The 22,498-nt window shown below is 39.8% G+C and overlaps 6 non-coding genes across 6 annotated transcripts; all 6 read right to left on the bottom strand.

Moving 5' to 3' along the window:
* Positions 1-4,779: 4,779 nt before the first annotated feature.
* On the bottom strand, positions 4,780-4,852 carry Trnaa-ugc (transfer RNA alanine (anticodon UGC)). Its single transcript has one exon. It is a non-coding gene; the product is annotated as a tRNA-Ala (tRNA).
* An 806-nt stretch (positions 4,853-5,658) lies between these two features.
* On the bottom strand, positions 5,659-5,731 carry Trnaa-agc (transfer RNA alanine (anticodon AGC)). The gene has a single exon. It is a non-coding gene; the product is annotated as a tRNA-Ala (tRNA).
* Positions 5,732-7,397: 1,666 nt separating this feature from the next.
* Trnaa-ugc (transfer RNA alanine (anticodon UGC)) lies at positions 7,398-7,470 on the bottom strand. Its single transcript has one exon. It is a non-coding gene; the product is annotated as a tRNA-Ala (tRNA).
* A 4,139-nt stretch (positions 7,471-11,609) lies between these two features.
* On the bottom strand, positions 11,610-11,682 carry Trnaa-agc (transfer RNA alanine (anticodon AGC)). Its single transcript has one exon. It is a non-coding gene; the product is annotated as a tRNA-Ala (tRNA).
* A 2,156-nt stretch (positions 11,683-13,838) lies between these two features.
* On the bottom strand, positions 13,839-13,911 carry Trnaa-agc (transfer RNA alanine (anticodon AGC)). Its single transcript has one exon. It is a non-coding gene; the product is annotated as a tRNA-Ala (tRNA).
* An 8,128-nt stretch (positions 13,912-22,039) lies between these two features.
* On the bottom strand, positions 22,040-22,112 carry Trnaa-ugc (transfer RNA alanine (anticodon UGC)). Its single transcript has one exon. It is a non-coding gene; the product is annotated as a tRNA-Ala (tRNA).
* Between the last annotated feature and the right edge of the window lie 386 nt (positions 22,113-22,498).

Raw genomic sequence — 22,498 nt, 5'->3', positions numbered from 1 at the left:
TGAAGATGCGGGGCATTGATCCCCGTACCTCTCGCATGCTAAGCGAGCGCTCTACCATTTGAGCTACATCCACATGATTTATACCTGTCGAGGAAGCTTTTGTTTCAGTCGGCAAACAAGAGGTTAAAATTTTTCTTGGAAGGTATTTCTAGTATAAGACTTCAATATTCAGTAGTTTTCTGAAGAAGGTTAATTAATTGCTCGTTGTCCTTAACTTCGGAGATGCGGAGTATTGCTCCCCGTACTTCTGGCTTGCTAAGTAGGCGCTCTACCATTTGACCTACATCGCATGTTTATCAATTCTCGCGAAATTTTTTTTGGATTAGTCAGCAACTAAGAAGTTTTTCTTTTCGTTCGCAGAAAATCTACTTGTTAGGAATTTCAATATGCAATAGATTATCTGCAGATAGTGATTACCATTTGATGAGTGGCTCTACCTTTGGAGATGCGGGGCATCGATCCCCGTACCTCTCGCATGCAAAGCGAGAGCTCTAATATTTGAGCTACATCCCCATAATTTATAACTGTCGAGGAAGCTTTTGTTTCAGTCGGCAAACAAGAGGTTAAAATTTTTCTTGGAAGGTATTTCTTGTATAAAACTTCAATATTCAGTAGTTTTCTGAAGAAAGTTAATTAATTTCTCGATGACCTTAACTTCGGAGATGCGGGGTATTGCTCTCCGTACTTCTGGCTTGCTAAGTAGGCGCTCTACCATTTGAGCTACATCCCATGTTTATCAAATCTCGCGGAATTTTTTTTCGCTTAGTCAGCAACTATGAAGTTTTTCTTTTCGTTCGCAGAAAATCTACTTGTTAGGAATTTCAATATGCAATAGATTATCTGCAGATAGTGATTACCATTTGGTGAGTGGCTCTAGTTTTGAAGATGCGGGTCATCGATCCCCGTACCTCTCGCATGCCAAGCGAGCGCTCTACCATTTGAGCTACATCTCCGTAGTTTAGAACTGTCGAGGAAGCTTTTATTTCAGTCGGCAAACAAGAGGTTATAAATTTTCTGGGAAGGTATTTCTTGTACAAAATTTCAATATTCAGTAGTTTTCTGAAGAAAATTAATTAAGAACTCGATGTCCTTAACTTTGGAGATGCGGGGTATTGCTTCCCGTACTTCTGGCTTGATAAGTGGGCGCTCTACCATTTGACCTTCATCCCATGGCTTTCAAATCTCGCGGAATTATTTTTCGCTTAGTCAGCAACTATGAAGTTTTTCTTTTCGTTCGCAGAAAATCTACTTGTTAGGAATTTCAATATGCAATAGATCATCTGGAGATAGTGATTACCATTTGATGAGTGACTCTAGATGTGAAGATGCGGGGCATTGATCCCCGTACCTCTCGCATGCTAAGCGAGCGCTCTACCAGTTGAGCTACATCCACATGATTTATACCTGTCGAGGAAGCTTTTGTTTCAGTCGGCAAACAAGAGGTTAAAATTTTTCTTGGAAGGTATTTCTAGTATAAGACTTCAATATTCAGTAGTTTTCTGAAGAAGGTTAATTAATTGCTCGTTGTCCTTAACTTCGGAGATGCGGAGTATTGCTCCCCGTACTTCTGCCTTGCTAAGTAGGCGCTCTACCATTTGACCTACATCGCATGTTTATCAATTCTCGCGAAATTTTTTTTGGATTAGTCAGCAACTAAGAAGTTTTTCTTTTCGTTCGCAGAAAATCTACTTGTTAGGAATTTCAATATGCAATAGATTCTCTGGAGATAGTGATTACCATTTGATGAGTGGCTCTACCTTTGGAGATGCGGGGCATCGATCCCCGTACCTCTCGCATGCAAAGCGAGAGCTCTAATATTTGAGCTACATCCCCATAATTTATAACTGTCGAGGAAGCTTTTGTTTCAGTCGGCAAACAAGAGGTTAAAATTTTTCTTGGAAGGTATTTCTTGTATAAAACTTCAATATTCAGTAGTTTTCTGAAGAAAGTTAATTAATTGCTCGATGACCTTAACTTCGGAGATGCGGGGTATTGCTCCCCGTACTTCTGGCTTGCTAAGTAGGCGCTCTACCATTTGACCTACATCCCATGTTTATCAAATCTCGCGGAATTTTTTTTCGCATAGTCGCTATGAAGTTTTTTTTTCGTTCGCAGAAAATCTACTTGTTAGGAATTTCAATATGCAATAGATTATCTGGAGATAATGATTCCCATTTGGTGAGTGACTCTAGATTTGGAGATGCGGGGCATTGATCCCCGTACCTCTCGCATGCTCAGCGAGCGCTCTACTATTTGAGCTACATCCCCATAATTTATAACTGTCGAGGAAGCTTTTGTTTCAGTCGGCAAACAAAAGGTTATAAGTTTTCAGGGAAGGTATTTCTTGTATAAGATTTCAATATTCAGTAGTGCTCTGAAGAAAGTTAATTAAAAACTCGATGTCCTTAACTTTGGAGATGCGGGGTATTGCTCCCCGTACTTCTGGCTTGATAAGTGGGCGCTCTACCATTTGACCTACATCCCATGTTTATCAAATCTCGCGGATTTTTTTTTCGCATAGTCGCTATGAAGTTTTTTTTTCGTTCGCAGAAAATCTACTTGTTAGGAATTTCAATATGCAATAGATTATCTGGAGATAATGATTCCCATTTGGTGAGTGACTCTAGATTTGGAGATGCGGGGCATTGATCCCCGTACCTCTCGCATGCTCAGCGAGCGCTCTACTATTTGAGCTACATCCCCATAATTTATAACTGTCGAGGAAGCTTTTGTTTCAGTCGGCAAACAAAAGGTTATAAGTTTTCAGGGAAGGTATTTCTTGTATAAGATTTCAATATTCAGTAGTGCTCTGAAGAAAGTTAATTAATTGCTCGATGACCTTAACTTCGGAGATGCGGGGTATTGCTCCCCGTACTTCTGGCTTGCTAAGTAGGCGCTCTACCATTTGACCTACATCCCATGTTTATCAAATCTCGCGGAATTTTTTTTCGCTTAGTCAGCAATTATGAAGTTTTTCTTTTCGTTCGCAGAAAATTGGGATTATCTGCAGATAGTGATAACCATTTGATGAGTGGCTCTAGTTTTGGAGATGCCGGGCGTCGATCCCCGTACCTCTCGAATACATAGCGAGCACTCTACCATTTGACCTACATCCCATGTTTATCAAATCTCGCGGAATTTTTTTTCGCTTAGTCAGCAATTATGAAGTTTTTCTTTTCGTTCGCAGAAACTTGGGATTATCTGCAGATAGTGATTACCATTTGATGAGTGGCTCTAGTTTTGGAGATGCCGGGCATCGATCCCCGTACCTCTCGAATACATAGCGAGCACTCTACCATTTGACCTACATCCCATGTTTAGCAAATCTCGCGGAATTTTTTTTCGCTTAGTCAGCAACTATGAAGTTTTTCTTTTCGTTCGCAGAAAATCTACTCGTTAGGAATTTCAATATGCAAAAGATTATCTGGAGATAGTGTTTACCAGTTAATGAGTGACTCTAGATTTGGAGATGCGGGGCATTAATCCCCGTACCTCTCGCATGCTGAGCGAGCGCTCTACCATTTGTGCTACCTCCCCATGTTTTATAACTGTCGAGGAAGCTTTTGTTTCAGTCGGCAAACAAGAGGTTAAAATTTTTCTTGGAGGGGATTTTTTGTATAAGACCTCAGTATTCAGTAGTTTTCTGAAGAAAGTTAAATAATTGCTCGATGTCCTTAACTTTGGAGATGCGGGGTATTGCTCCCCGTACTTCTGGCTTGCTAAGAAGGCGCTCTACCATTTGACCTACATTCCATGTTTATCAAATCTCGCGGAATTTTTTTCCCTTAGTCAGCAACTATGAAGTTTTTTTTTCGTTCGCAGAAAATCTACTTTTTAGGAATTTCAATATGCAATAGATTATCTGCAGATAGTGATTACCATTTGGTGAGTGGCTCTAGTTTTGGAGATGCGGGGCATCGATCCCCGTACCTCTCGCATGCAAAGCGAGCGCTCTACCATTTGATCTACGTCCCCATAGTTTAGAACTGTCGAGGAAGCTTTTTTTTTCAGTCGGCAAACAAGAGGTTGTAAATTTTCTGGGAAGGTATTTCTTGTATAAGATTTCAATATTCAGTAGTTTTCTGAAGAAAATTAATTAAAAACTCGATTTCCTTAACTTTGGAGATGCGGGGTATTGCTCCCCGTACTTCTGGCTTGATAAGTGGGCGCTCTACCATTTGACCTACATGCCATGATTTTCAAATCTCGCGGAATTTTTTTTCGCTTAGTCAGCAACTATGAAGTTTTTTTTTCGTTCGCAGAAAATCTACTTGTTAGGAATTTCAATATGCAATAGATTATCTGCAGATAGTGATTACCATTTTATGAGTGGCTCTAGTTTTGGAGATGCGGGGCATCGATCCCCGTACCTCTCGCATGCAAAGCGAGAGCTCTACTATTTGAGCTACATCCCCATAATTTAGAACTGTCGAGGAAGCTTTTGTTTCAGTCGGCAAACAAGAGGTTATAAAATTTCTGGGAAGGTATTTCTTGTATAAGATTTCAATATTCAGTAGTTTTCTGAAGAAAATTAATTGAAAACTCGATGTCCTTAACTTTGGAGATGCGGGTTATTGCTCCCCGTACTTCTGGCTTGATAAGTGGGCGCTCTACCATTTGACCTACATCCCATGGTTTTCAAATCTCGCGGAATTTTTTTTCGCTTAGTCAGCAACTATGAAGTTTTTTTCGTTCGCAGAAAATCTACTTGTTAGGAATTTCAATATGCCATAGATTATCTGCAGAAAGTGATTACCATTTGATGAATGGCTCTAGTTTTGGAGATGCGGGGCATCGATCCCCGTACCTCTCGCATGCAAAGCGAGCGCTCTACCATTTGAGCTACATCCCCATAGTTTAGAACTGTCGAGGAAGCTTTTATTTCAGTCGGCAAACAAGAGGTTATAAATTTTCTGGGAAGGTATTTCTTGTATAAGATTTCAATATTCAGTAGTTTTCTGAAGAAAATTAATTAAAAACTCGATGTCCTTAACTTTGGAGATGCGGGTTATTGCTCCCCGTACTTCTGGCTTGATAAGTGGGCGCTCTACCATTTGAACTACATCCCAAGTTTTTCAAATCTCGCGGAATTTTTTTTCGCTTAGTCAGCAACTATGAAGTTTTCTTTTCGTTCGCAGAAAATCTACTTGTTAGGAATTTCAATATGCAACAGATTATCTGGAGATAGAGATTACATTTGATGAGTGACTCAAGTTTTGGAGATGCGGGGCATTGATCCCCGTACCTCTAGAATGCTAAGCGAGCTCTCTACCATTTGAGCTACATCCCAATGATTTATAACTGTCGAGGAAGCTTTTGTTTCAGTCGGCAAACAAGAGGCTAAAATTTTTCTTGAAAGGTATTTTTTGTATAAGACTTCAATATTCAGTAGTTTTCTGAAGAAAGTTAATTAATTGTTCGATGTCTTTAACTTCGGAGATGCGGGGTATTGCTCCCCCGTACTTCTGGCTTGCTAAGTAGGCGCTCTACCATTTGACATACATCCCATGTTTATCAAATCTCGCGGAATTTTTTTTCGCTTAGTCAGCAACTATGAAGTTTTTCTTTTCGTTCGCAGAAAATCTTCTTGTTAGGAATTTCAATATGCAATAGATTATCTGGAGATAGTGATTACCATTTGATGAGTGACTCAAGTTTTGGAGATGCGGGGCATTGATCCCCGTACCTCTCGCATGCTAAGCGAGCGCTCTACCATTTGAGCTACATCTCCATGATTTAAAACTGTCGAGGAAGCTTTTGTTTCAGTCGGCAAACAAGAGGTTATAAATTTTCTGGGAAGGTATTTCTTGTATAAGATTTCAATATTCAGTAGTTTTCCGAAGAAAGTTAATTAAAAACTCGATGACCTTAACTTTGGAGATGCGGGGTATTGTTCCACGTACTTCTGGCTTGATAAGTGGGCGCTCTTCCATTTGACCTACATCCCATTTTTTATCAAATCTCGCGGAATTTTTTTTCGCTTAGTCAGCAAGTATGAAGTTTTTCTTTTCGTTCGCAGAAAATCTATCAATATGCAATAGATTATCTGGAGATAGAGATTACCATTTGATGAGTGACTCAAGTTTTGGAGATGCGGGGCATTGATCCCCGTACCTCTCGCATGCTAAGCGAGCGCTCTACCATTTGAGCGACATCCCAATGATTTATAACTGTCGAGGAAGCTTTTGTTTCAGTTGGCAAACAAGAGGCTAAAATTTTTCTTGAAAGGTATTTCTTGTATAAGACTTCAGTATTCAGTAGTTTTCTGAAGAAAGTTAATTAATTGTTCGATGTCTTTAACTTCGGAGATGCGGGGTATTGCTCCCCCGTACTTCTGGCTTGCTAAGTAGGCGCTCTACCATTTGACCTACATCCCATGTTTATCAAATCTCGCGGAATTTTTTTTTCGCTTAGCCAGCAACTATGAACTTTTTCTTTTCGTTCGCAGAAAATTTACTTCTTAGGAATTTCAATATGCAATAGATTATCTGGAGATAGTGATTACAATTTGATGAGGGACTCTGGTTTTGGAGATGCGGGGCATCGATCCCCGTACTTCTCGCATGCAAAGCGAGCGCTCTACCATTTGAGCTACATCCCCATAATTTACAACTGTCGAGGAAGCTTTTGTTTCAGTCGGCAAACAAGAGGTTATAAATTTTCTGGGAAGGTATTTCTTGTATAAGATTTCAATATTCAGTAGTTTTCTGAAGAAAATTAATTAAAAACTCGATGTCCTTAACTTTGGAGATGCGGGGTATTGCTCCCCGTACTTCTGGCTTGATAAGTGGGCGCTCTTCCATTTGACCTACATCCCATTTTTATCAAATCTCGCGGAATTTTTTTTCGCTTAGTCAGCAACTATGAAGTTTTTCTTTTCGTTCGCAGAAAACCTATCAATATGCAATAGATTATCTGGAGATAGAGATTACCATTTGATGAGTGACTCAAGTTTTGGAGATGCGGGGCATTGATCCCCGTACCTCTAGAATGCTAAGCGAGCTCTCTACCATTTGAGCTACATCCCAATGATTTATAACTGTCGAGGAAGCTTTTGTTTCAGTCGGCAAACAAGAGGCTTAAAATTTTTCTTGAAAGGTATTTCTTGTATAAGACTTCAATATTCAGTAGTTTTCTGAAGAAAGTTAATTAATTGTTCGATGTCTTTAACTTCGGAGATGCGGGGTATTGCTCCCCCGTACTTCTGGCTTGCTAAGTAGGCGCTCTACCATTTGACCTACATCCCATGTTTATCAAATCTCGCGGAATTTTTTTTCGCTTAGCCAGCAACTATGAATTTTTTCTTTTCGTTCGCAGAAAATTTACTTCTTAGGATTTTCAATATGCAATAGATTATCTGGAGATAGTGATTACAATTTGATGAGTGACTCTAGTTTTGGAGATGCGGGGCATCGATCCCCGTACCTCTCGCATGCAAAGCGAGCGCTCTACCATTTGAGCTACATCCCCATAATTTACAACTGTCGAAGAAGCTTTTGTTTCAGTCGGCAAACAAGAGGTTATAAATTTTCTGGGAAGGTATTTCTTGTATAAGATTTCAATATTCAGTAGTTTTCTGAAGAAAATTAATTAAGAACTTGATGTCCTTAACTTTGGAGATGCGTGGTATTGCTCCCCGTTTTTCTGGCTTGATAAGTGGGCGCTCTTCCATTTGACCTACATACCATGTTTATCAAATCTCGCGGAATTTTTTTTCGCTTAGTCAGCAACTATGTAGTTTTTCTTTTCGTTCGCAGAAAATCTACTTGTTAGGAATTTCAATATGCAATAGATTATCTGGAGATAGTGATTACCATTTGATGAGTGACTCAAGTTTTGGAGATGCGGGGTATTTTTTCCCCGAACCTCTCGCATGCTAAGCAAGCGCTCTACCATTTGAGCTACATCCCCATAATTTACAACTGTCGAAGAAGCTTTTGTTTCAGTCGGCAAACAAGCGGTTATAAATTTTCTGGGAAGGTATTTCTTGTATCAGATTTCAATATTCAGTAGTTTTCTGAAGAAAATTAATTAAGAACTCGATGTCCTTAACTTTGGAGATGCGTGGTATTGCTCCCCGTTTTTCTGGCTTCATAAGTGGGCGCTCTTCCATTTGACCTACATCCCATGTTTATCAAATCTCGCGGAATTTTTTTTCGCTTAGTCAGCAACTATGTAGTTTTTCTTTTCGTTCGCAGAAAATCTACTTGTTAGGATTTTCAATATGCAATAGATTATCTGGAGATAGTGATTACCATTTGATGAGTGACTCAAGTTTTGGAGATGCGGGGTATTTTTTCCCCGAACCTCTCGCATGCTAAGCGAGCTCTCTACCTTTTGAGCTACATCCCCATGATTTATAACGGTCGAGTAAGCTTTTGTTTCAGTCGGCAAACAAGAGGTTAAAATTTTTCTTGGAAGGTATTTCTTGTATGAGACTTCAATATTCAGTAGTTTTCTGAAGATATTTAGTTAATTGCTCGATGTCCTTAACTTTGGAGATGCGGGGTTTTGCTCCCCGTACTTCTGGCTTGCTAAGTGGGCGCTCTACCATTTGACCTACATCCCATGTTTATCAAATCTCGCGGAAGTTTTTTTCGCTTAGTCAGCAACTATGAACTTTTTCTTTTCGTTCGCAGAAAATCTAGTTGTTAGGAATTTCAATATGCAATAGATTATCTGGAGATAGTGATTACCATTTGATGAGTGGCTCTTGTTTTGGAGATGCGGGGAATCGATCCGCGTACCTCTCGCATGCAAAGCGAGCGCTCTACCATTTGAGCTACATCCCCATGATTTATAACTGTCGAGGAAGCTTTTGTTTCAGTCGGCAAACAAGAGGTTAAAATTTTTCTTGGAAAGTATTTCTTGTATAAGACTTCAATATTCAGTAGTTTTCTGAAGAAATTTAATTAATTTCTCGATGTCCTTAACTTTGGAGATGCGGGGTTTTGCTCCTCGTACTTCTGGCTTGCTAAGTGGGCGCTCTTCCATTTGACCTACATCCCATGTTTATCAAATCTCGCGGAATTTTTTTTCGCTTAGTCAGCAACTATGAAGTTTTTCTTTTCGTTCGCAGAAAATCTACTTGTTAGGAATTTCAATAAGCAATAGATTATCTGGAGATAGTGATTACCATTTAATGAGTGACTCAAGTTTTGGAGATGCGGTGCATTGATCCCCGATCGTCTCGCATGCTAAGCGAGCGCTCTACCTTTTGAGCTACATCCCCATGATTTATAACTGTCGAGGAAGCTTTTGTTTCAGTCGGCAAACAAAAGGTTAAAATTTTTCTTGGAAAGTATTTCTTGTTTAAGACTTCAATATTCAGTAGTTTTCTGAAGAAATTTAATTAATTTCTCGATGTCCTTAACTTTGGAGATGCGGGGTTTTGCTCCCCGTACTTCTGGCTTGCTAAGTGGGCGCTCTACCATTTGACCTACATCCCATGTTTATCATATCTCGTGGAATTTTTTTTCGCTTAGTCAGCAACTATGAACTTTTTCTTTTCGTTCGCAGAAAATCTATTTGTTAGGAATTTCGATATGCAAGAGACTATCTGGAGATAGTGATTACCATTCGATGAGTGGCTCTAGTTTTGGAGATGCGGGTCATCGATCCCCGTACCTCTCGCATTCAAAGCCGGCGCTCTACCATTTGAGCTACATCCCCATAATTTTAAACTGTCGAGGAAGCTTTTGTTTCAGTCGGCAAACAAGAGATTATAAATTTTCTGGGAAGGTATTTCTTGTATAAGATTTCAATATTGTGTAGTTTTCTGAAGAAAGTTATTTAAAAACTCGATGTCCTTAACTTTGGAGATGCGGGGTATTGCTCCCCGTACTTCTGGATTGATAAGTGGGCGCTCTACAATTTGACCTACATCCCATGTTTATCGAATCTCGCAGAATTTTTTTCGCTTAGTCAGCAACTATGAAGTTTTTTTTTCGTTCGCAGAAAATCTACTTGTTAGGAATTTCAATATGCAATAGATTATCTGCAGATAGTGATTACCATTTGATGAGTGGCTCTAGTTTTGGAGATGCGGGGCATCGATCCCCGTACCTCTCGCATGCAAAGCGAGAGCTCTACTATTTGAGCTACTTCCCCACAGTTTAGAACCGTCGAGGAAGCTCTTGTTTCAGTCGGCAAACAAGAGGTTATGAGTTTTCTGGGAAGGTATTTCTTGTATGGGATTTCAATATTCAGTAGTTTTCTGAAGAAAGTTAATTAAATACTCGATGTGCTTAACTTTGGAGATGCGGGGTAGTGCTCCCGTGTTTCTGGCTTGATAAGTGGGCGCTTTACCATTTGACCTACATCCCATATTTATCAAATGTCGCGGAATTTTTTTTCGCTTAGTCAGCAACTATGAAGTTTTTCTTTTCGTTCGCAGAAAATCTACTTATTAGGAATTTCAAAATGCAATAAGTTATGTGGAGATAGTGATAACCATTTGATGAGTGGCTCTAAATTTGAAGATGCGGGGCATTGATCCCCGTACCTCTCGCATGCTAAGCGAGCGCACTAACATTTGAGCTACAAATCTCGCGGATTTTTTTTAATCAAATCTCGCCGAATTTGATAAGAATCTCGCGGAATTTTTTTTCGCATAGTCAGAAACTATGAAGTTTTTCTTTTTGTTCGCAGAAAATCTATTTGTTAGGAATTTCAATATGCAATAGATTATCTGGAGATCGTGATTACCATTTGATGAGTGGCTCAAGTGTTGGAGATGCGAGGCATTGATCCCCGTACCTCTCGCATGCTAAGCGAGCTCTCTACCATTTGAGCTACATCCCAATGATTTAAAACTGTCGAAGAATCTTTTGTTTCAGTCGGCGAACAAGAGGCGAAATTTTTTTTGGAAGGTGTTTCTTGTATAAGACTTCAATATTTATTTTTTTTCTGAAGAAAGTTAATTAATTGCTCGATTTCCTTAACTTCGGAGATGCGGGGTATTGCTCCCCGTACTTCTGGCTTGCTAAGTAGGCGCTCTACCATTCGACCTACATCCCATGTTTACCAAATCTCTCGGAATTTTTTTTTCGCTTAGTCGGCAACTCTGAAGTTTTTCTTTTCGTTCGCAGAAAATCTACTTGTTAGAAATTTCAATATGCAAAAGATTATATGGAGATAGTGATTACCATTTGCTGAGTGGCTCTAAATTTGGAGATGCGGGGCATTGATCACCGTAACTCTCGCATGCTAAGCGAGCGCTCTACTATTTGAGCTACATCCCCATGATTTAAAATTGTCGAGGAAGCTTTTGTTTCAGTCGGCAAACAAGAGGTTAAAATTTTTCTGGGAAGGTATTTCTTGTATGAGACTTCAAAATTCAGTAGTTTCTGAAGAAATTTAATCAATTGCTCGATGTCCTTACTTTTGGAGATGCTGGATTTTGCTCCCCGTTTTTCTGGCTTGCTAAGTGTGCGCTCTACCATTTGACCTACATCCCATGTTCATCAAATCTCGCGGACTTTTTTTTCGCTTAGTCAGCAACTATGAACTCTTTCTTTTCGTTCGCAAAAAATCCACTTGTTACGAATTTAAATATGCAATAGATTATCTGGCGATAGTGATTACCATTTGATGAGTGGCTCAATTTTTGGAGATGCGGGGCATTGATCCCCGTACCTCTCGTATGCTAAGCGAGCGCTCTACCAATTGAGCTACATCCCCATAGTTTACAACTGTCGAGGAAGCTTTTGTTTCAGTCGGCAAATAAGAGTTTAAAATTTTCCTTGGAAGGTGTTTCTTGTAAAAGACTTCAATATTCAGTAGTTTTCTGAAGAAAGTTAATTAATTGCTCTATGTCCTAAACTTCGGAGATGCGGGGTATTGATCCATGTACCTCTCGCATGCTAAGCGAGCTCTCTACCATTTGAGCTACATACCAATGATTTAAAACTGTCGAAGAATCTTTTGTTTCAGTCGGCGAACAAGAGGCGAAATTTTTTTTGGAAGGTGTTTCTTGTATAAGACTGCAATATTCAGTAGTTTTCTGAAGAAAGTTAATTAATTGCTCGATGTCCTTAACTTCGGAGATGCGGGGTATTGCTCGCCGTACTTCTGGCTTGCTAAGTAGGCGCTCTACCATTCGACCTACATCCCATGTTTATCAAATCTCTCGGAATTTTTTTTTCGCTTAGTCAGCAACTATGAAGTTTTTTTTTTCGTTCGCAGAAAATCTACTTGTTAGGAATTTCAATATGCAATAGATTATCTGCAGATAGTGATTACCATTTGATGAGTGGCTCTAGTTTTGGAGATGCGGGGCATCGATCACCGTACCTCTCGCATGCAAAGCGAGAGCTCTACTATTTGAGCTACTTCCCCACAGTTTAGAACCGTCGAGGAAGCTTTTGTTTCAGTCGGCAAACAAGAGGTTATGAGTTTTCTGGGAAGGTATTTCTTGTATGGGATTTCAATATTCAGTAGTTTTCTGAAGAAAGTTAATTAAATACTCGATGTGCTTAACTTTGGAGATGCGGGGTAGTGCTCCCGTGTTTCTGGCTTGATAAGTGGGCGCTTTACCATTTGACCTACATCCCATATTTATCAAATGTCGCGGAATTTTTTTTCGCTTAGTCAGCAACTATGAAGTTTTTCTTTTCGTTCGCAGAAAATCTACTTATTAGGAATTTCAAAATGCAATAAGTTATGTGGAGATAGTGATAACCATTTGATGAGTGGCTCTAAATTTGAAGATGCGGGGCATTGATCCCCGTACCTCTCGCATGCTAAGCGAGCGCACTAACATTTGAGCTACAAATCTCGCGGATTTTTTTTAATCAAATCTCGCCGAATTTGATAAGAATCTCGCGGAATTTTTTTTCGCATAGTCAGAAACTATGAAGTTTTTCTTTTTGTTCGCAGAAAATCTATTTGTTAGGAATTTCAATATGCAATAGATTATCTGGAGATCGTGATTACCATTTGATGAGTGGCTCAAGTGTTGGAGATGCGAGGCATTGATCCCCGTACCTCTCGCATGCTAAGCGAGCTCTCTACCATTTGAGCTACATCCCAATGATTTAAAACTGTCGAAGAATCTTTTGTTTCAGTCGGCGAACAAGAGGCGAAATTTTTTTTGGAAGGTGTTTCTTGTATAAGACTTCAATATTTATTTTTTTTCTGAAGAAAGTTAATTAATTGCTCGATTTCCTTAACTTCGGAGATGCGGGGTATTGCTCCCCGTACTTCTGGCTTGCTAAGTAGGCGCTCTACCATTTGACCTACATCCCATGTTCATCAAATCTCGCGGACTTTTTTTTCGCTTAGTCAGCAACTATGAACTCTTTCTTTTCGTTCGCAAAAAATCCACTTGTTAGGAATTTAAATATGCAATAGATTATCTGGCGATAGTGATTACCATTTGATGAGTGGCTCAATTTTTGGAGATGCGGGGCATTGATCACCGTAACTCTCGCATGCTAAGCGAGCGCTCTACTATTTGAGCTACATCCCCATGATTTAAAATTGTCGAGGAAGCTTTTGTTTCAGTCGGCAAACAAGAGGTTAAAATTTTTCTGGGAAGGTATTTCTTGTATGAGACTTCAAAATTCAGTAGTTTTCTGAAGAAATTTAGTCAATTGCTCGATGTCCTTACTTTCGGAGATGCTTGGTTTTGCTCCCCGTTTTTCTGGCTTGCTAAGTGTGCGCTCTACCATTTGACCTACATCCCATGTTCATCAAATCTCGCGGACTTTTTTTTCGCTTAGTCAGCAACTATGAACTCTTTCTTTTCGTTCGCAAAAAATCCACTTGTTAGGAATTTAAATATGCAATAGATTATCTGGCGATAGTGATTACCATTTGATGAGTGGCTCAATTTTTGGAGATGCGGGGCATTGATCCCCGTACCTCTCGTATGCTAAGCGAGCGCTCTACCAATTGAGCTACATCCCCATAGTTTACAACTGTCGAGGAAGCTTTTGTTTCAGTCGGCAAATAAGAGTTTAAAATTTTCCTTGGAAGGTGTTTCTTGTAAAAGACTTCAATATTCAGTAGTTTTCTGAAGAAAGTTAATTAATTGCTCTATGTCCTAAACTTCGGAGATGCGGGGTATTGATCCATGTACCTCTCGCATGCTAAGCGAGCTCTCTACCATTTGAGCTACATACCAATGATTTAAAACTGTCGAAGAATCTTTTGTTTCAGTCGGCGAACAAGAGGCGAAATTTTTTTTGGAAGGTGTTTCTTGTATAAGACTGCAATATTCAGTAGTTTTCTGAAGAAAGTTAATTAATTGCTCGATGTCCTTAACTTCGGAGATGCGGGGTATTGCTCGCCGTACTTCTGGCTTGCTAAGTAGGCGCTCTACCATTCGACCTACATCCCATGTTTATCAAATCTCTCGGAATTTTTTTTTCGCTTAGTCAGCAACTCTGAAGTTTTTTTTTTCGTTCGCAGAAAAGAAAATGCGAACGCACTTGCTAGGGATTTCAATATGCGAAAGATTATATGGAGATAGTGATTACCATTTGCTGAGTGGCTCTAAATTTGGAGATGCGGGGCATTGATCACCGTAACTCTCGCATGCTAAGCGAGCGCTCTACTATTTGAGCTACCTCCCCATGATTTCAAATTGTCGAGGAAGCTTTTGTTTCAGTCGGCAAACAAGAGGTTAAAATTTTTCTTGTATAAGACTTCAATATTCAGTAGTTTTCTGAAGAAATTTAATTAATTGCTCGATGTCCTTACTTTCGGAGATGCTGGGTATTGCTCCCCGTTTTTCTGGCTTGCTAAGTGTGCGCTCTACCATTTGACCTACGTCCCATGTTTATCAAATCTCGCGGAATTTTTTTTGGCTTAGTCAGCAACTATGAAGCTTTTCTTTTCGTTCGCAGAAAATCTACTTGTTAGGAATTTCAATATGCAATAGAATATCTGGAGATCGTGATTACCATTTGATGAGTGGCTGAAGTTTTGGAGATGCGTAGCATTGATCCCCGTACCTCTCGTCTGCTACACGAGCGCTCTACCATTTGAGCTACACCCCCATGATTACAAACTGTGGAGGAAGCTTTTGTTTCAGTCGGCAAACAAGAGGTTAAAATTCTTCTTGGAAGGCGTTTCTTGTATAAGACTTCAATAAAGGTAGTTTTCTGAAGAAAGTTAATTAATTGCTCTATGTCCTTAACTTCGGAGATGCGGGGTATTGCTCCCCAGTACTTCTGGCTTGCTAAGTAGGCTCTCTACCATTCGACCTATATCCCATGTCTATCAAATCTCGCGGATTTTTTTTGGCTGAGTCAGCAACTATGAAGTTTTTTTTCGTTCGCAGAAAATCTACTTGTTAGGAATTTCAATATGCAATAGATTATCTGGAGATAATGATTACCATTTGATGAGTGACTCTAGATTTGGAGATGCGGGGCATAGATCCCCGTACCTCTCGTATGCTAAACGAGCGCTCTACCAAATGAGCTACATCCCCATAGTTTAAAACTGTCGAGGAAGCTTTTGTTTCAGTCGGCAAATAAGAGTTTAAAATTTTCCTTGGAAGGTGTTTCTTGAAAAGACTTCAATATTCAGTAGTTTTCTGAAGAAAGTTAATTAATTGCTCTTTGTCCTAAACTTCGGAGATAGGGGTATTGCTCTACGTTCTTCTGGCTTGCTAAGTAGGCGCTCTACCATTCGACCTATATCCCATGTCTATCAAATCTCGCGGATTTTTTTTTCGCTTAGTCAGCAACTATGAAGCTTTTCTTTTCGTTCGCAGAAAATCTACTTGTTAGGAATTCCAATATGCCATAAGTTATCTGGAGATAGTGATTACCATTTGATGAGTGGCTCTAGTTTTCGAGATCCAGGGCATCGCTCCCCGTACCTCTCGCATGCAAAGCGAGCGCTCTACCATTTGAGCTACATCCTCATAGATTAGTACTGTCGAGGAAGCTTTTGTTTCAGTCGGCAAACACGAGTTTATAAATTTTCTGGGAAGGTATTTCTTGTTTAAGAGTTCAATATTCAGTCGGCAAACAAGAGGTTATAAAATTTTTCTGGGAAGGTATTTCTTGAATAATACTTCAATAATCAGTAGTTTTCTGAAGAATTTTAATTAATTGCTCGAGGTCCTTAACTTTGGAGATGCGGGGTATTGCTCCCATACTTCTGGCTTGCTAAGTAGGCGCTCTACCATTCGACCTATATCCCATGTCTATCGAATTTCGCGGAATTTTTTTTTCGCTTAGTCAGCAACTATGAAGCTTTTCTTTTCGTTCGCAGAAAATCAACTTGTTAGGAATTTCAATATGCAATAGAATATCTGGAGATCGTGATTACCATTTGATGAGTGGCTGAAGTTTTGGAGATGCGTAGCATTGAACCCCGTACCTCTCGACTGCTACGCGAGCGCTCTACCATTTGAGCTACATCCCCATGAAACTGTCGAGGAAGCTTTTGTTTCAGTCGGCAAACAAGAGGTTATAAATTTTCTGGGAAGGTATTTCTTGTTTAAGAGTTCAATATTCAGTCGGCAAACAAGAGGTTATAAAATTTTTCTGGGAAGGTATTTCTTGAATAATACTTCAATAATCAGTAGTTTTCTGAAGAATTTTAATTAATTGCTCGAGGTCCTTAACTTTGGAGATGCGGGGTATTGCTCCCCGTACTTCTGGCTTGCTAAGTAGGCGCTCTACCATTCGACATATATCCCATGTCTATCAAATTTCGCGGAATTTTTTTTTCGCTTAGTCAGCAACTATGAAGCTTTTCTTTTCGTTCGCAGAAAATCAACTTGTTAGGAATTTCAATATGCAATAGAATATCTGGAGATCGTGATTACCATTTGATGAGTGGCTGAAGTTTTGGAGATGCGTAGCATTGAACCCCGTACCTCTCGTCTGCTACGCGAGCGCTCTACCATTTGAGCTACATCCCCATGATTACAAACTGTCGAGGAAGCTTTTGTTTCAGTCGGCAAACAAGATGTTAAAATTCCTCTTGGAAGGTGTTTCTTGTATAAGACTTCAATAAAGGTAGTTTTCTGAAGAAAGTTAATTAATTGCTCTATGTCCTTAACTTCGGAGATGCGGGGTATTGCTCCCCGTACTTCTGGCTTGCTAAGTAGGCGCTCTACCATTCGACCTATATCCCATGTCTATCAAATCTCGCGGAATTTTTTTTCGCTTAGTCAGCAACTATGAAGCTTTTCTTTTCGTTCCCAGAAAATCTACTTGTTAGGAATTTCAATATGCAATAGATTATCTGGAGATCGTGATTACCATTTGATGAGTGGCTCTAGTTTTGGATATTCCGCGCATCGATCCCCGCACCTCTCGCATGCAAAGCGAGCGCTCTACCATTTGAGCTACATCCCCATAGTTTAGAACTGTCGAGGAAGCTTTTGTTTCAGTCGGCAAACAAGAGGTTATTAATTTCGCTTAGCCAGCAACTGTGAAGTTTTCTTTTCGTTCGCAGAAAATCTACTTGTTAGGAGTTTCAATATGCAATAGATTATCTGCAGATAGTGATTACCTTTATCACTATCTGCAGAAGTTTTGCAGATAGTTTTGCAACTTTATCACTATCTGCAGAATTTCTGTGAAGTTTTTCTTTTCGTTCGCAGAAAATCTACTTGTTAGGAGTTTCAATATGCAATAGATTATCTGCAGATAGTGATTACCTTTTGGAGATCCGGGGCATCAATCCCCGTATCCGGGGCATCAATCTACTTGTTAGGAGTTTCAATATGCAATAGATTATCTGCAGATAGTGATTACCTTTTGGAGATCCGGGGCATCAATCCCCGTACCTCTCGCATGCAAAGCCAGCGCTCTACCATTTGAGCTACATCCCCATGATTACAAACCGTCGAGGAAGCTTTTGTTTCAGTCGGCAAACAAGAGGTTAAAATTCCTCATGGAAGGTGTTTCTTGTATAAGACTTCAATAAAGGTAGTTTTCTGAAGAAAGTTAATTAATTGCTCTATGTCCTTAACTTCGGAGATGCGGGGTATTGCTCCCCGTACTTCTGGCTTGCTAAGTAGGCGCTCTACCATTCGACCTATATCCCATGTCTATCAAATCTCGCGGAATTTTTTTTCGCTTAGTAAGCAACTATGAAGCTTTTCTTTTCATTCGCCGAAAATCTACTTGTTAGGAATTTCAATATGAAATAGATTATCTGGAGATCGTGATTGCCATTTGATGAATGGCTCTAGTTGTGGATATTCCGGGCATCGATCCCCGCACCTCTCGCATGCAAAGCGAGCGCTCTACCATTTGAGCTACATCCCCATAGTTTAGAACTGTCGAGGAAGCTTTTGTTTCAGTCGGCAAACAAGAGGTTATTAATTTCGCTTAGCCAGCAACTGTGAAGTTTTTATTTTCGTTCGCAGAAAATCTACTTGTTAGGAGTTTCAATATGCAATAGATTATCTGCAGATAGTGATTACCTTTATCACTATCTGCAGAAGTTTTGCAGATAGTTTTGCACCTTTATCACTAGCTGCAGAATTTCTGTGAAGTTTTTCTTTTCCTTCGCAGAAAATCTACTTGTTAGGAGTTTCAATATGCAATAGATTATCTGCAGATAGTGATTACCTTTTGGAGATCCGGGGCATCAATCTACTTGTTAGGAGTTTCAATATGCAATAGATTATCTGCAGATAGTGATTACTTTTTGGAGATCCGGGGCATCAATCCCCGTACCTCTCGCATGCAAAGTCAGCGCTCTACCATTTGAGCTACATCCCCATAGTTAAGAACTGTCGAGGAAGCTTTTGTTTCAGTCGGCAAACAAGAGGTTATTTTTTTCGCTTAGCCAGCAACTGTGAAGTTTTTCTTTTCGTTCGCAGAAAATCTACTTGTTAGGAGTTTCAATATGCAATAGATTATCTGCAGATAGTGATTACCTTTGGAGATCCGGGGCATCAATCCCCGTACCTCTCGTATGCAAAGGGAGCGCTCTACCATTTGAGCTACATCCCCATAGTTTAGAACTGTCGAGGAAGCTTTTGTTTCAGTCGGCAAACAAGAGGTTATTAATTTCGCTTAGCCAGCAACTGTGAAGTTTTTCTTTTCGTTCGCAGAAAATCTACTTGTTAGGAGTTTCAATATGCAATAGATTATCTGCAGATAGTGATTACCTTTATCACTATATGAGAAGTTTTGCACCTTTATCACTATCTGCACATTTTCTGTGAAGTTTTTCTTCGGGGCATCAATCTACTTGTTAGGAGTTTCAATATGCAATAGATTATCTGCAGATAGTGATTAACTTTTGGAGATCCGGGGCATCCATCCCCGTACCTCTCGCATGCAAAGCGAGCGCTCTACCATTTAAGCTACATCACCATAGTTTAGAACTGTCGAGGAAGCTTTTGTTTCAGTCGGCAAACAAGAGGTTATTTTTTTCGCTTAGCCAGCAACTGTGAAGTTTTTCTTTTCGTTCGCAGAAAATCTACTTGTTAGGAGTTTCAATATGCAATAGATTATCTGCATTATGGAGATCCGGGGCATCAATCCCCGTACCTCTCGCATGCAAAGCGAGCGCTCTACCATTTGAGCTACATCCCCATAGTTTAGAACTGTGGAGGAAGCTTTTGTTTCAGTCGGCAAACAAGAGGTTATTAATTTCGCTTAGCCAGCAACTGTGAAGTTTTTCTTTTCGTTCGCCGAAATTCTACTTGTTAGGAGTTTGAAATATGCAATAGAATATCTGCAGATAGTGATTACCTTTATCACTATCTGCAGAAGTTTTGCAGATAGTTTTGCACCTTTATCACTATCTGCAGATTTTCTGTGAAGTTTTTCTTCGGGCATCAATCTACTTGTTAAGAGTTTCAATATGCAATAGATTATCTGCAGATAGTGATTACCTTTTGGAGATCCGGGGCATCAATCCCCGTACCTCTCGCATGCAAAGCGAGCGCTCTACCATTTGAGATACATCCCCATAGTTTAGAACTGTCGAGGAAGCTTTTGTTTCAGTCGGCAAACAAGAGGTTATTTTTTTCGCTTAGCCAGCAACTGTGAAGTTTTTCTTTTCGTTCGCAGAAAATCTACTTGTTAGGAGTTTTAATATGCAATAGATTATCTGCAGATAGTGATTACCTTTGGAGATCCGGGCATCAATCCCCGTACCTCTCGAATGCAAAGCCATCGCTCTACCATTTGAGGTACATCCCATAGTTTAGAACTGTCGAGGAAGCTTTTGTTTCAGTCGGCAAACAAGAGGTTATTAATTTCGCTTAGCCAGCAACTGTGAAGTTTTTCTTTTCGTTCGCAGAAAATCTACTTGTTAGGAGTTTCAATATGCAATAGATTATCTGCAGATAGTGATTACCTTTATCACTATCTGCAGAAGTTTTGCAGATAGTTTTGCGCCTTTATCACTATCTGCAGATTTTCTGTGCAGTTTTTCTTTTCGTTCGCAGAAAATCTACTTGTTAGGAGTTTCATTATGCAATAGATTATCTGCAGATAGTGATTATCTTTTGGAGATCCGGGGCATCAATCCCCGTATCCGGGGCATCAATCTACTTGTTAGGAGTTTCAATATGCAATAGATTATCTGCAGATAGTGATTACATTTTGGAGATCCGGGGCATCAATCCCCGTACCTCTCGCATGCAAAGCGAGCTCTCTACCATTTGAGCTACATCCCCATAGTTTAGATCTGTCGAGGAAGCTTTTGTTTCAGTCGGCAAACAAGAGGTTATTTTTTTCGCTTAGCCAGCAACTGTGAAGTTTTTCTTTTCGTTCGCAGAAAATCTACTTGTTAGGAGTTTCAATATGCTATAGATTTTCTGCAGATAGTGATTACCTTTTGAGCTACATCCCCATAGTTTAGAACTGTCGAGGAAGCTTTTGTTTCAGTCGGCAAACAAGAGGTTATTAATTTCCCTGGAAGGTATTTCTTGTATAAGAGTTCAATATTCAGTAGTTTTCTGAAGAAAGTTAATTAAATACTCGATGTCCTTAACTTTGGAGATGCGGGGTATTGCTCCCCGTACTTCTGGCTTGATAAGTGGGCGCTCTACCAATTGACCTACATCCAATGTTCACCAAATCTCGCGGAATTTTTTTTCGCTTAGTCAGCAACTATGAAGTTTTTCTTTTCGTTCGCAGAAAATCTACTTGTTAGGAATTTCAATATGCAATAGGTTATCTTGAGATAGTGATTACCATTTGATGAGTGGCTCTAGTTTTGGAGATACGGGGCATCGATCCCCGTACCTCTCGCATGCAAAGCGAGCGGTCTACCATTTGAGCTACATCCCCATAGTTTAGTCCTGTCGGGGAAACTTTTCTTTCAGTCGGCAAACGAGAGGTTATAAATTTTCTGGGAAGGTATTTCTTGTACAAGATTTCAATATTCAGTAATTTTCTGAAGAAAGTTAATTAATTGCTCGATGTCCTTAACTTCGGAGATGCGGGGTATTGCTCCCCGTACTACTGGCTTGCTAAGTAGGCGCTCTACAATTTGCCCTACATCACATGTTTATCAAATCTCGCGGAACTTTTTTCGCTTAGCCAGCAACTATGAAGTTTTTCTTTTCGTTCGCAGAAAATCTACTTGTTAGGAGTTTCAATATGCAATAGATTTTCTGCAGATAGTAATTACCTTTTGATGAGTCGCTCTAGTTTTGGAGATCCGGGGCATCAATCCCCGTACCTCTCGCATGCAAAGCGAGCGCTCTACCATTTGAGCTACATCACAATAGTTTAGAACTGTCGAGGAAGCTTTTGTTTCAGTCGGCAAACAAGAGGTTATTAATTTCCCGGGAAGATATTTCTTGTATAAGATTTCAATATTCAGTAGTTTTCTGAAGAAAGTTAATTAAATACTCGATGTCCTTAAGTTTGGAGATGCGGGGTATTGCTCCCCGTACTTCTGGCTTGATAGGTGGGCGCTCTACCAATTGACCTACATCCAATGTTCACCAAATCTCGCGGAATTTTTTTTCGCTTAGTCAGCAACTATGAAGTTTTTCTTTTCGTTCGCAGAAAATCTACTTGTTAGGAATTTCAATATGCAATAGATTATCTTGAAATAGTGATTACAATTTGATGAGTGGCTCTAGTTTTGGAGATGCGGGGCATCGATCCCCGTACCTCTCGCATGCAAAGCGAGCGCTCTACCATTTGAGCTACATCCCCATAGTTTAGAACTGTCGGGGAAAATTTTCTTTCAGTCGGCAAACGAGAGGTTATAAATTTTCTGGGAAAGTATTTCTTGTACAAGATTTCAATATTCACTAGTTTTCTGAAGAAAGTTAAATAAATACACGATGTCCTTAACTTTGGAGATGCGGGGTATTGCTCCCCGTACTTCTGGCTTGCTAAGTAGGCGCTCTACCATTTGAGCTACATCCCCATAGTTTAGAACTGTCGAGGAAGCCTTTGTTTCAGTCGGCAAACAAGAGGTTACAATTTTTTTGAAAGGTATTTCTTTTATAAGACTTCAACTTTCAGTAGTTTTCTGAAGAAAGTTGATTAGTTGTTCAATGTCCTTAACTTCGGAGATGCGGGGTATTGCTCCCCGT

The sequence above is a fragment of the Symsagittifera roscoffensis genome, chromosome 1 (genome assembly GCF_963678635.1).
Source record: "Symsagittifera roscoffensis chromosome 1, txSymRosc1.1, whole genome shotgun sequence".
Classification (NCBI taxonomy): Eukaryota; Metazoa; Xenacoelomorpha; order Acoela; family Convolutidae; genus Symsagittifera; species Symsagittifera roscoffensis.
Note: the sequence above shows the minus strand (reverse complement) of the source record. Positions and strands in the feature narration are given on the sequence as shown.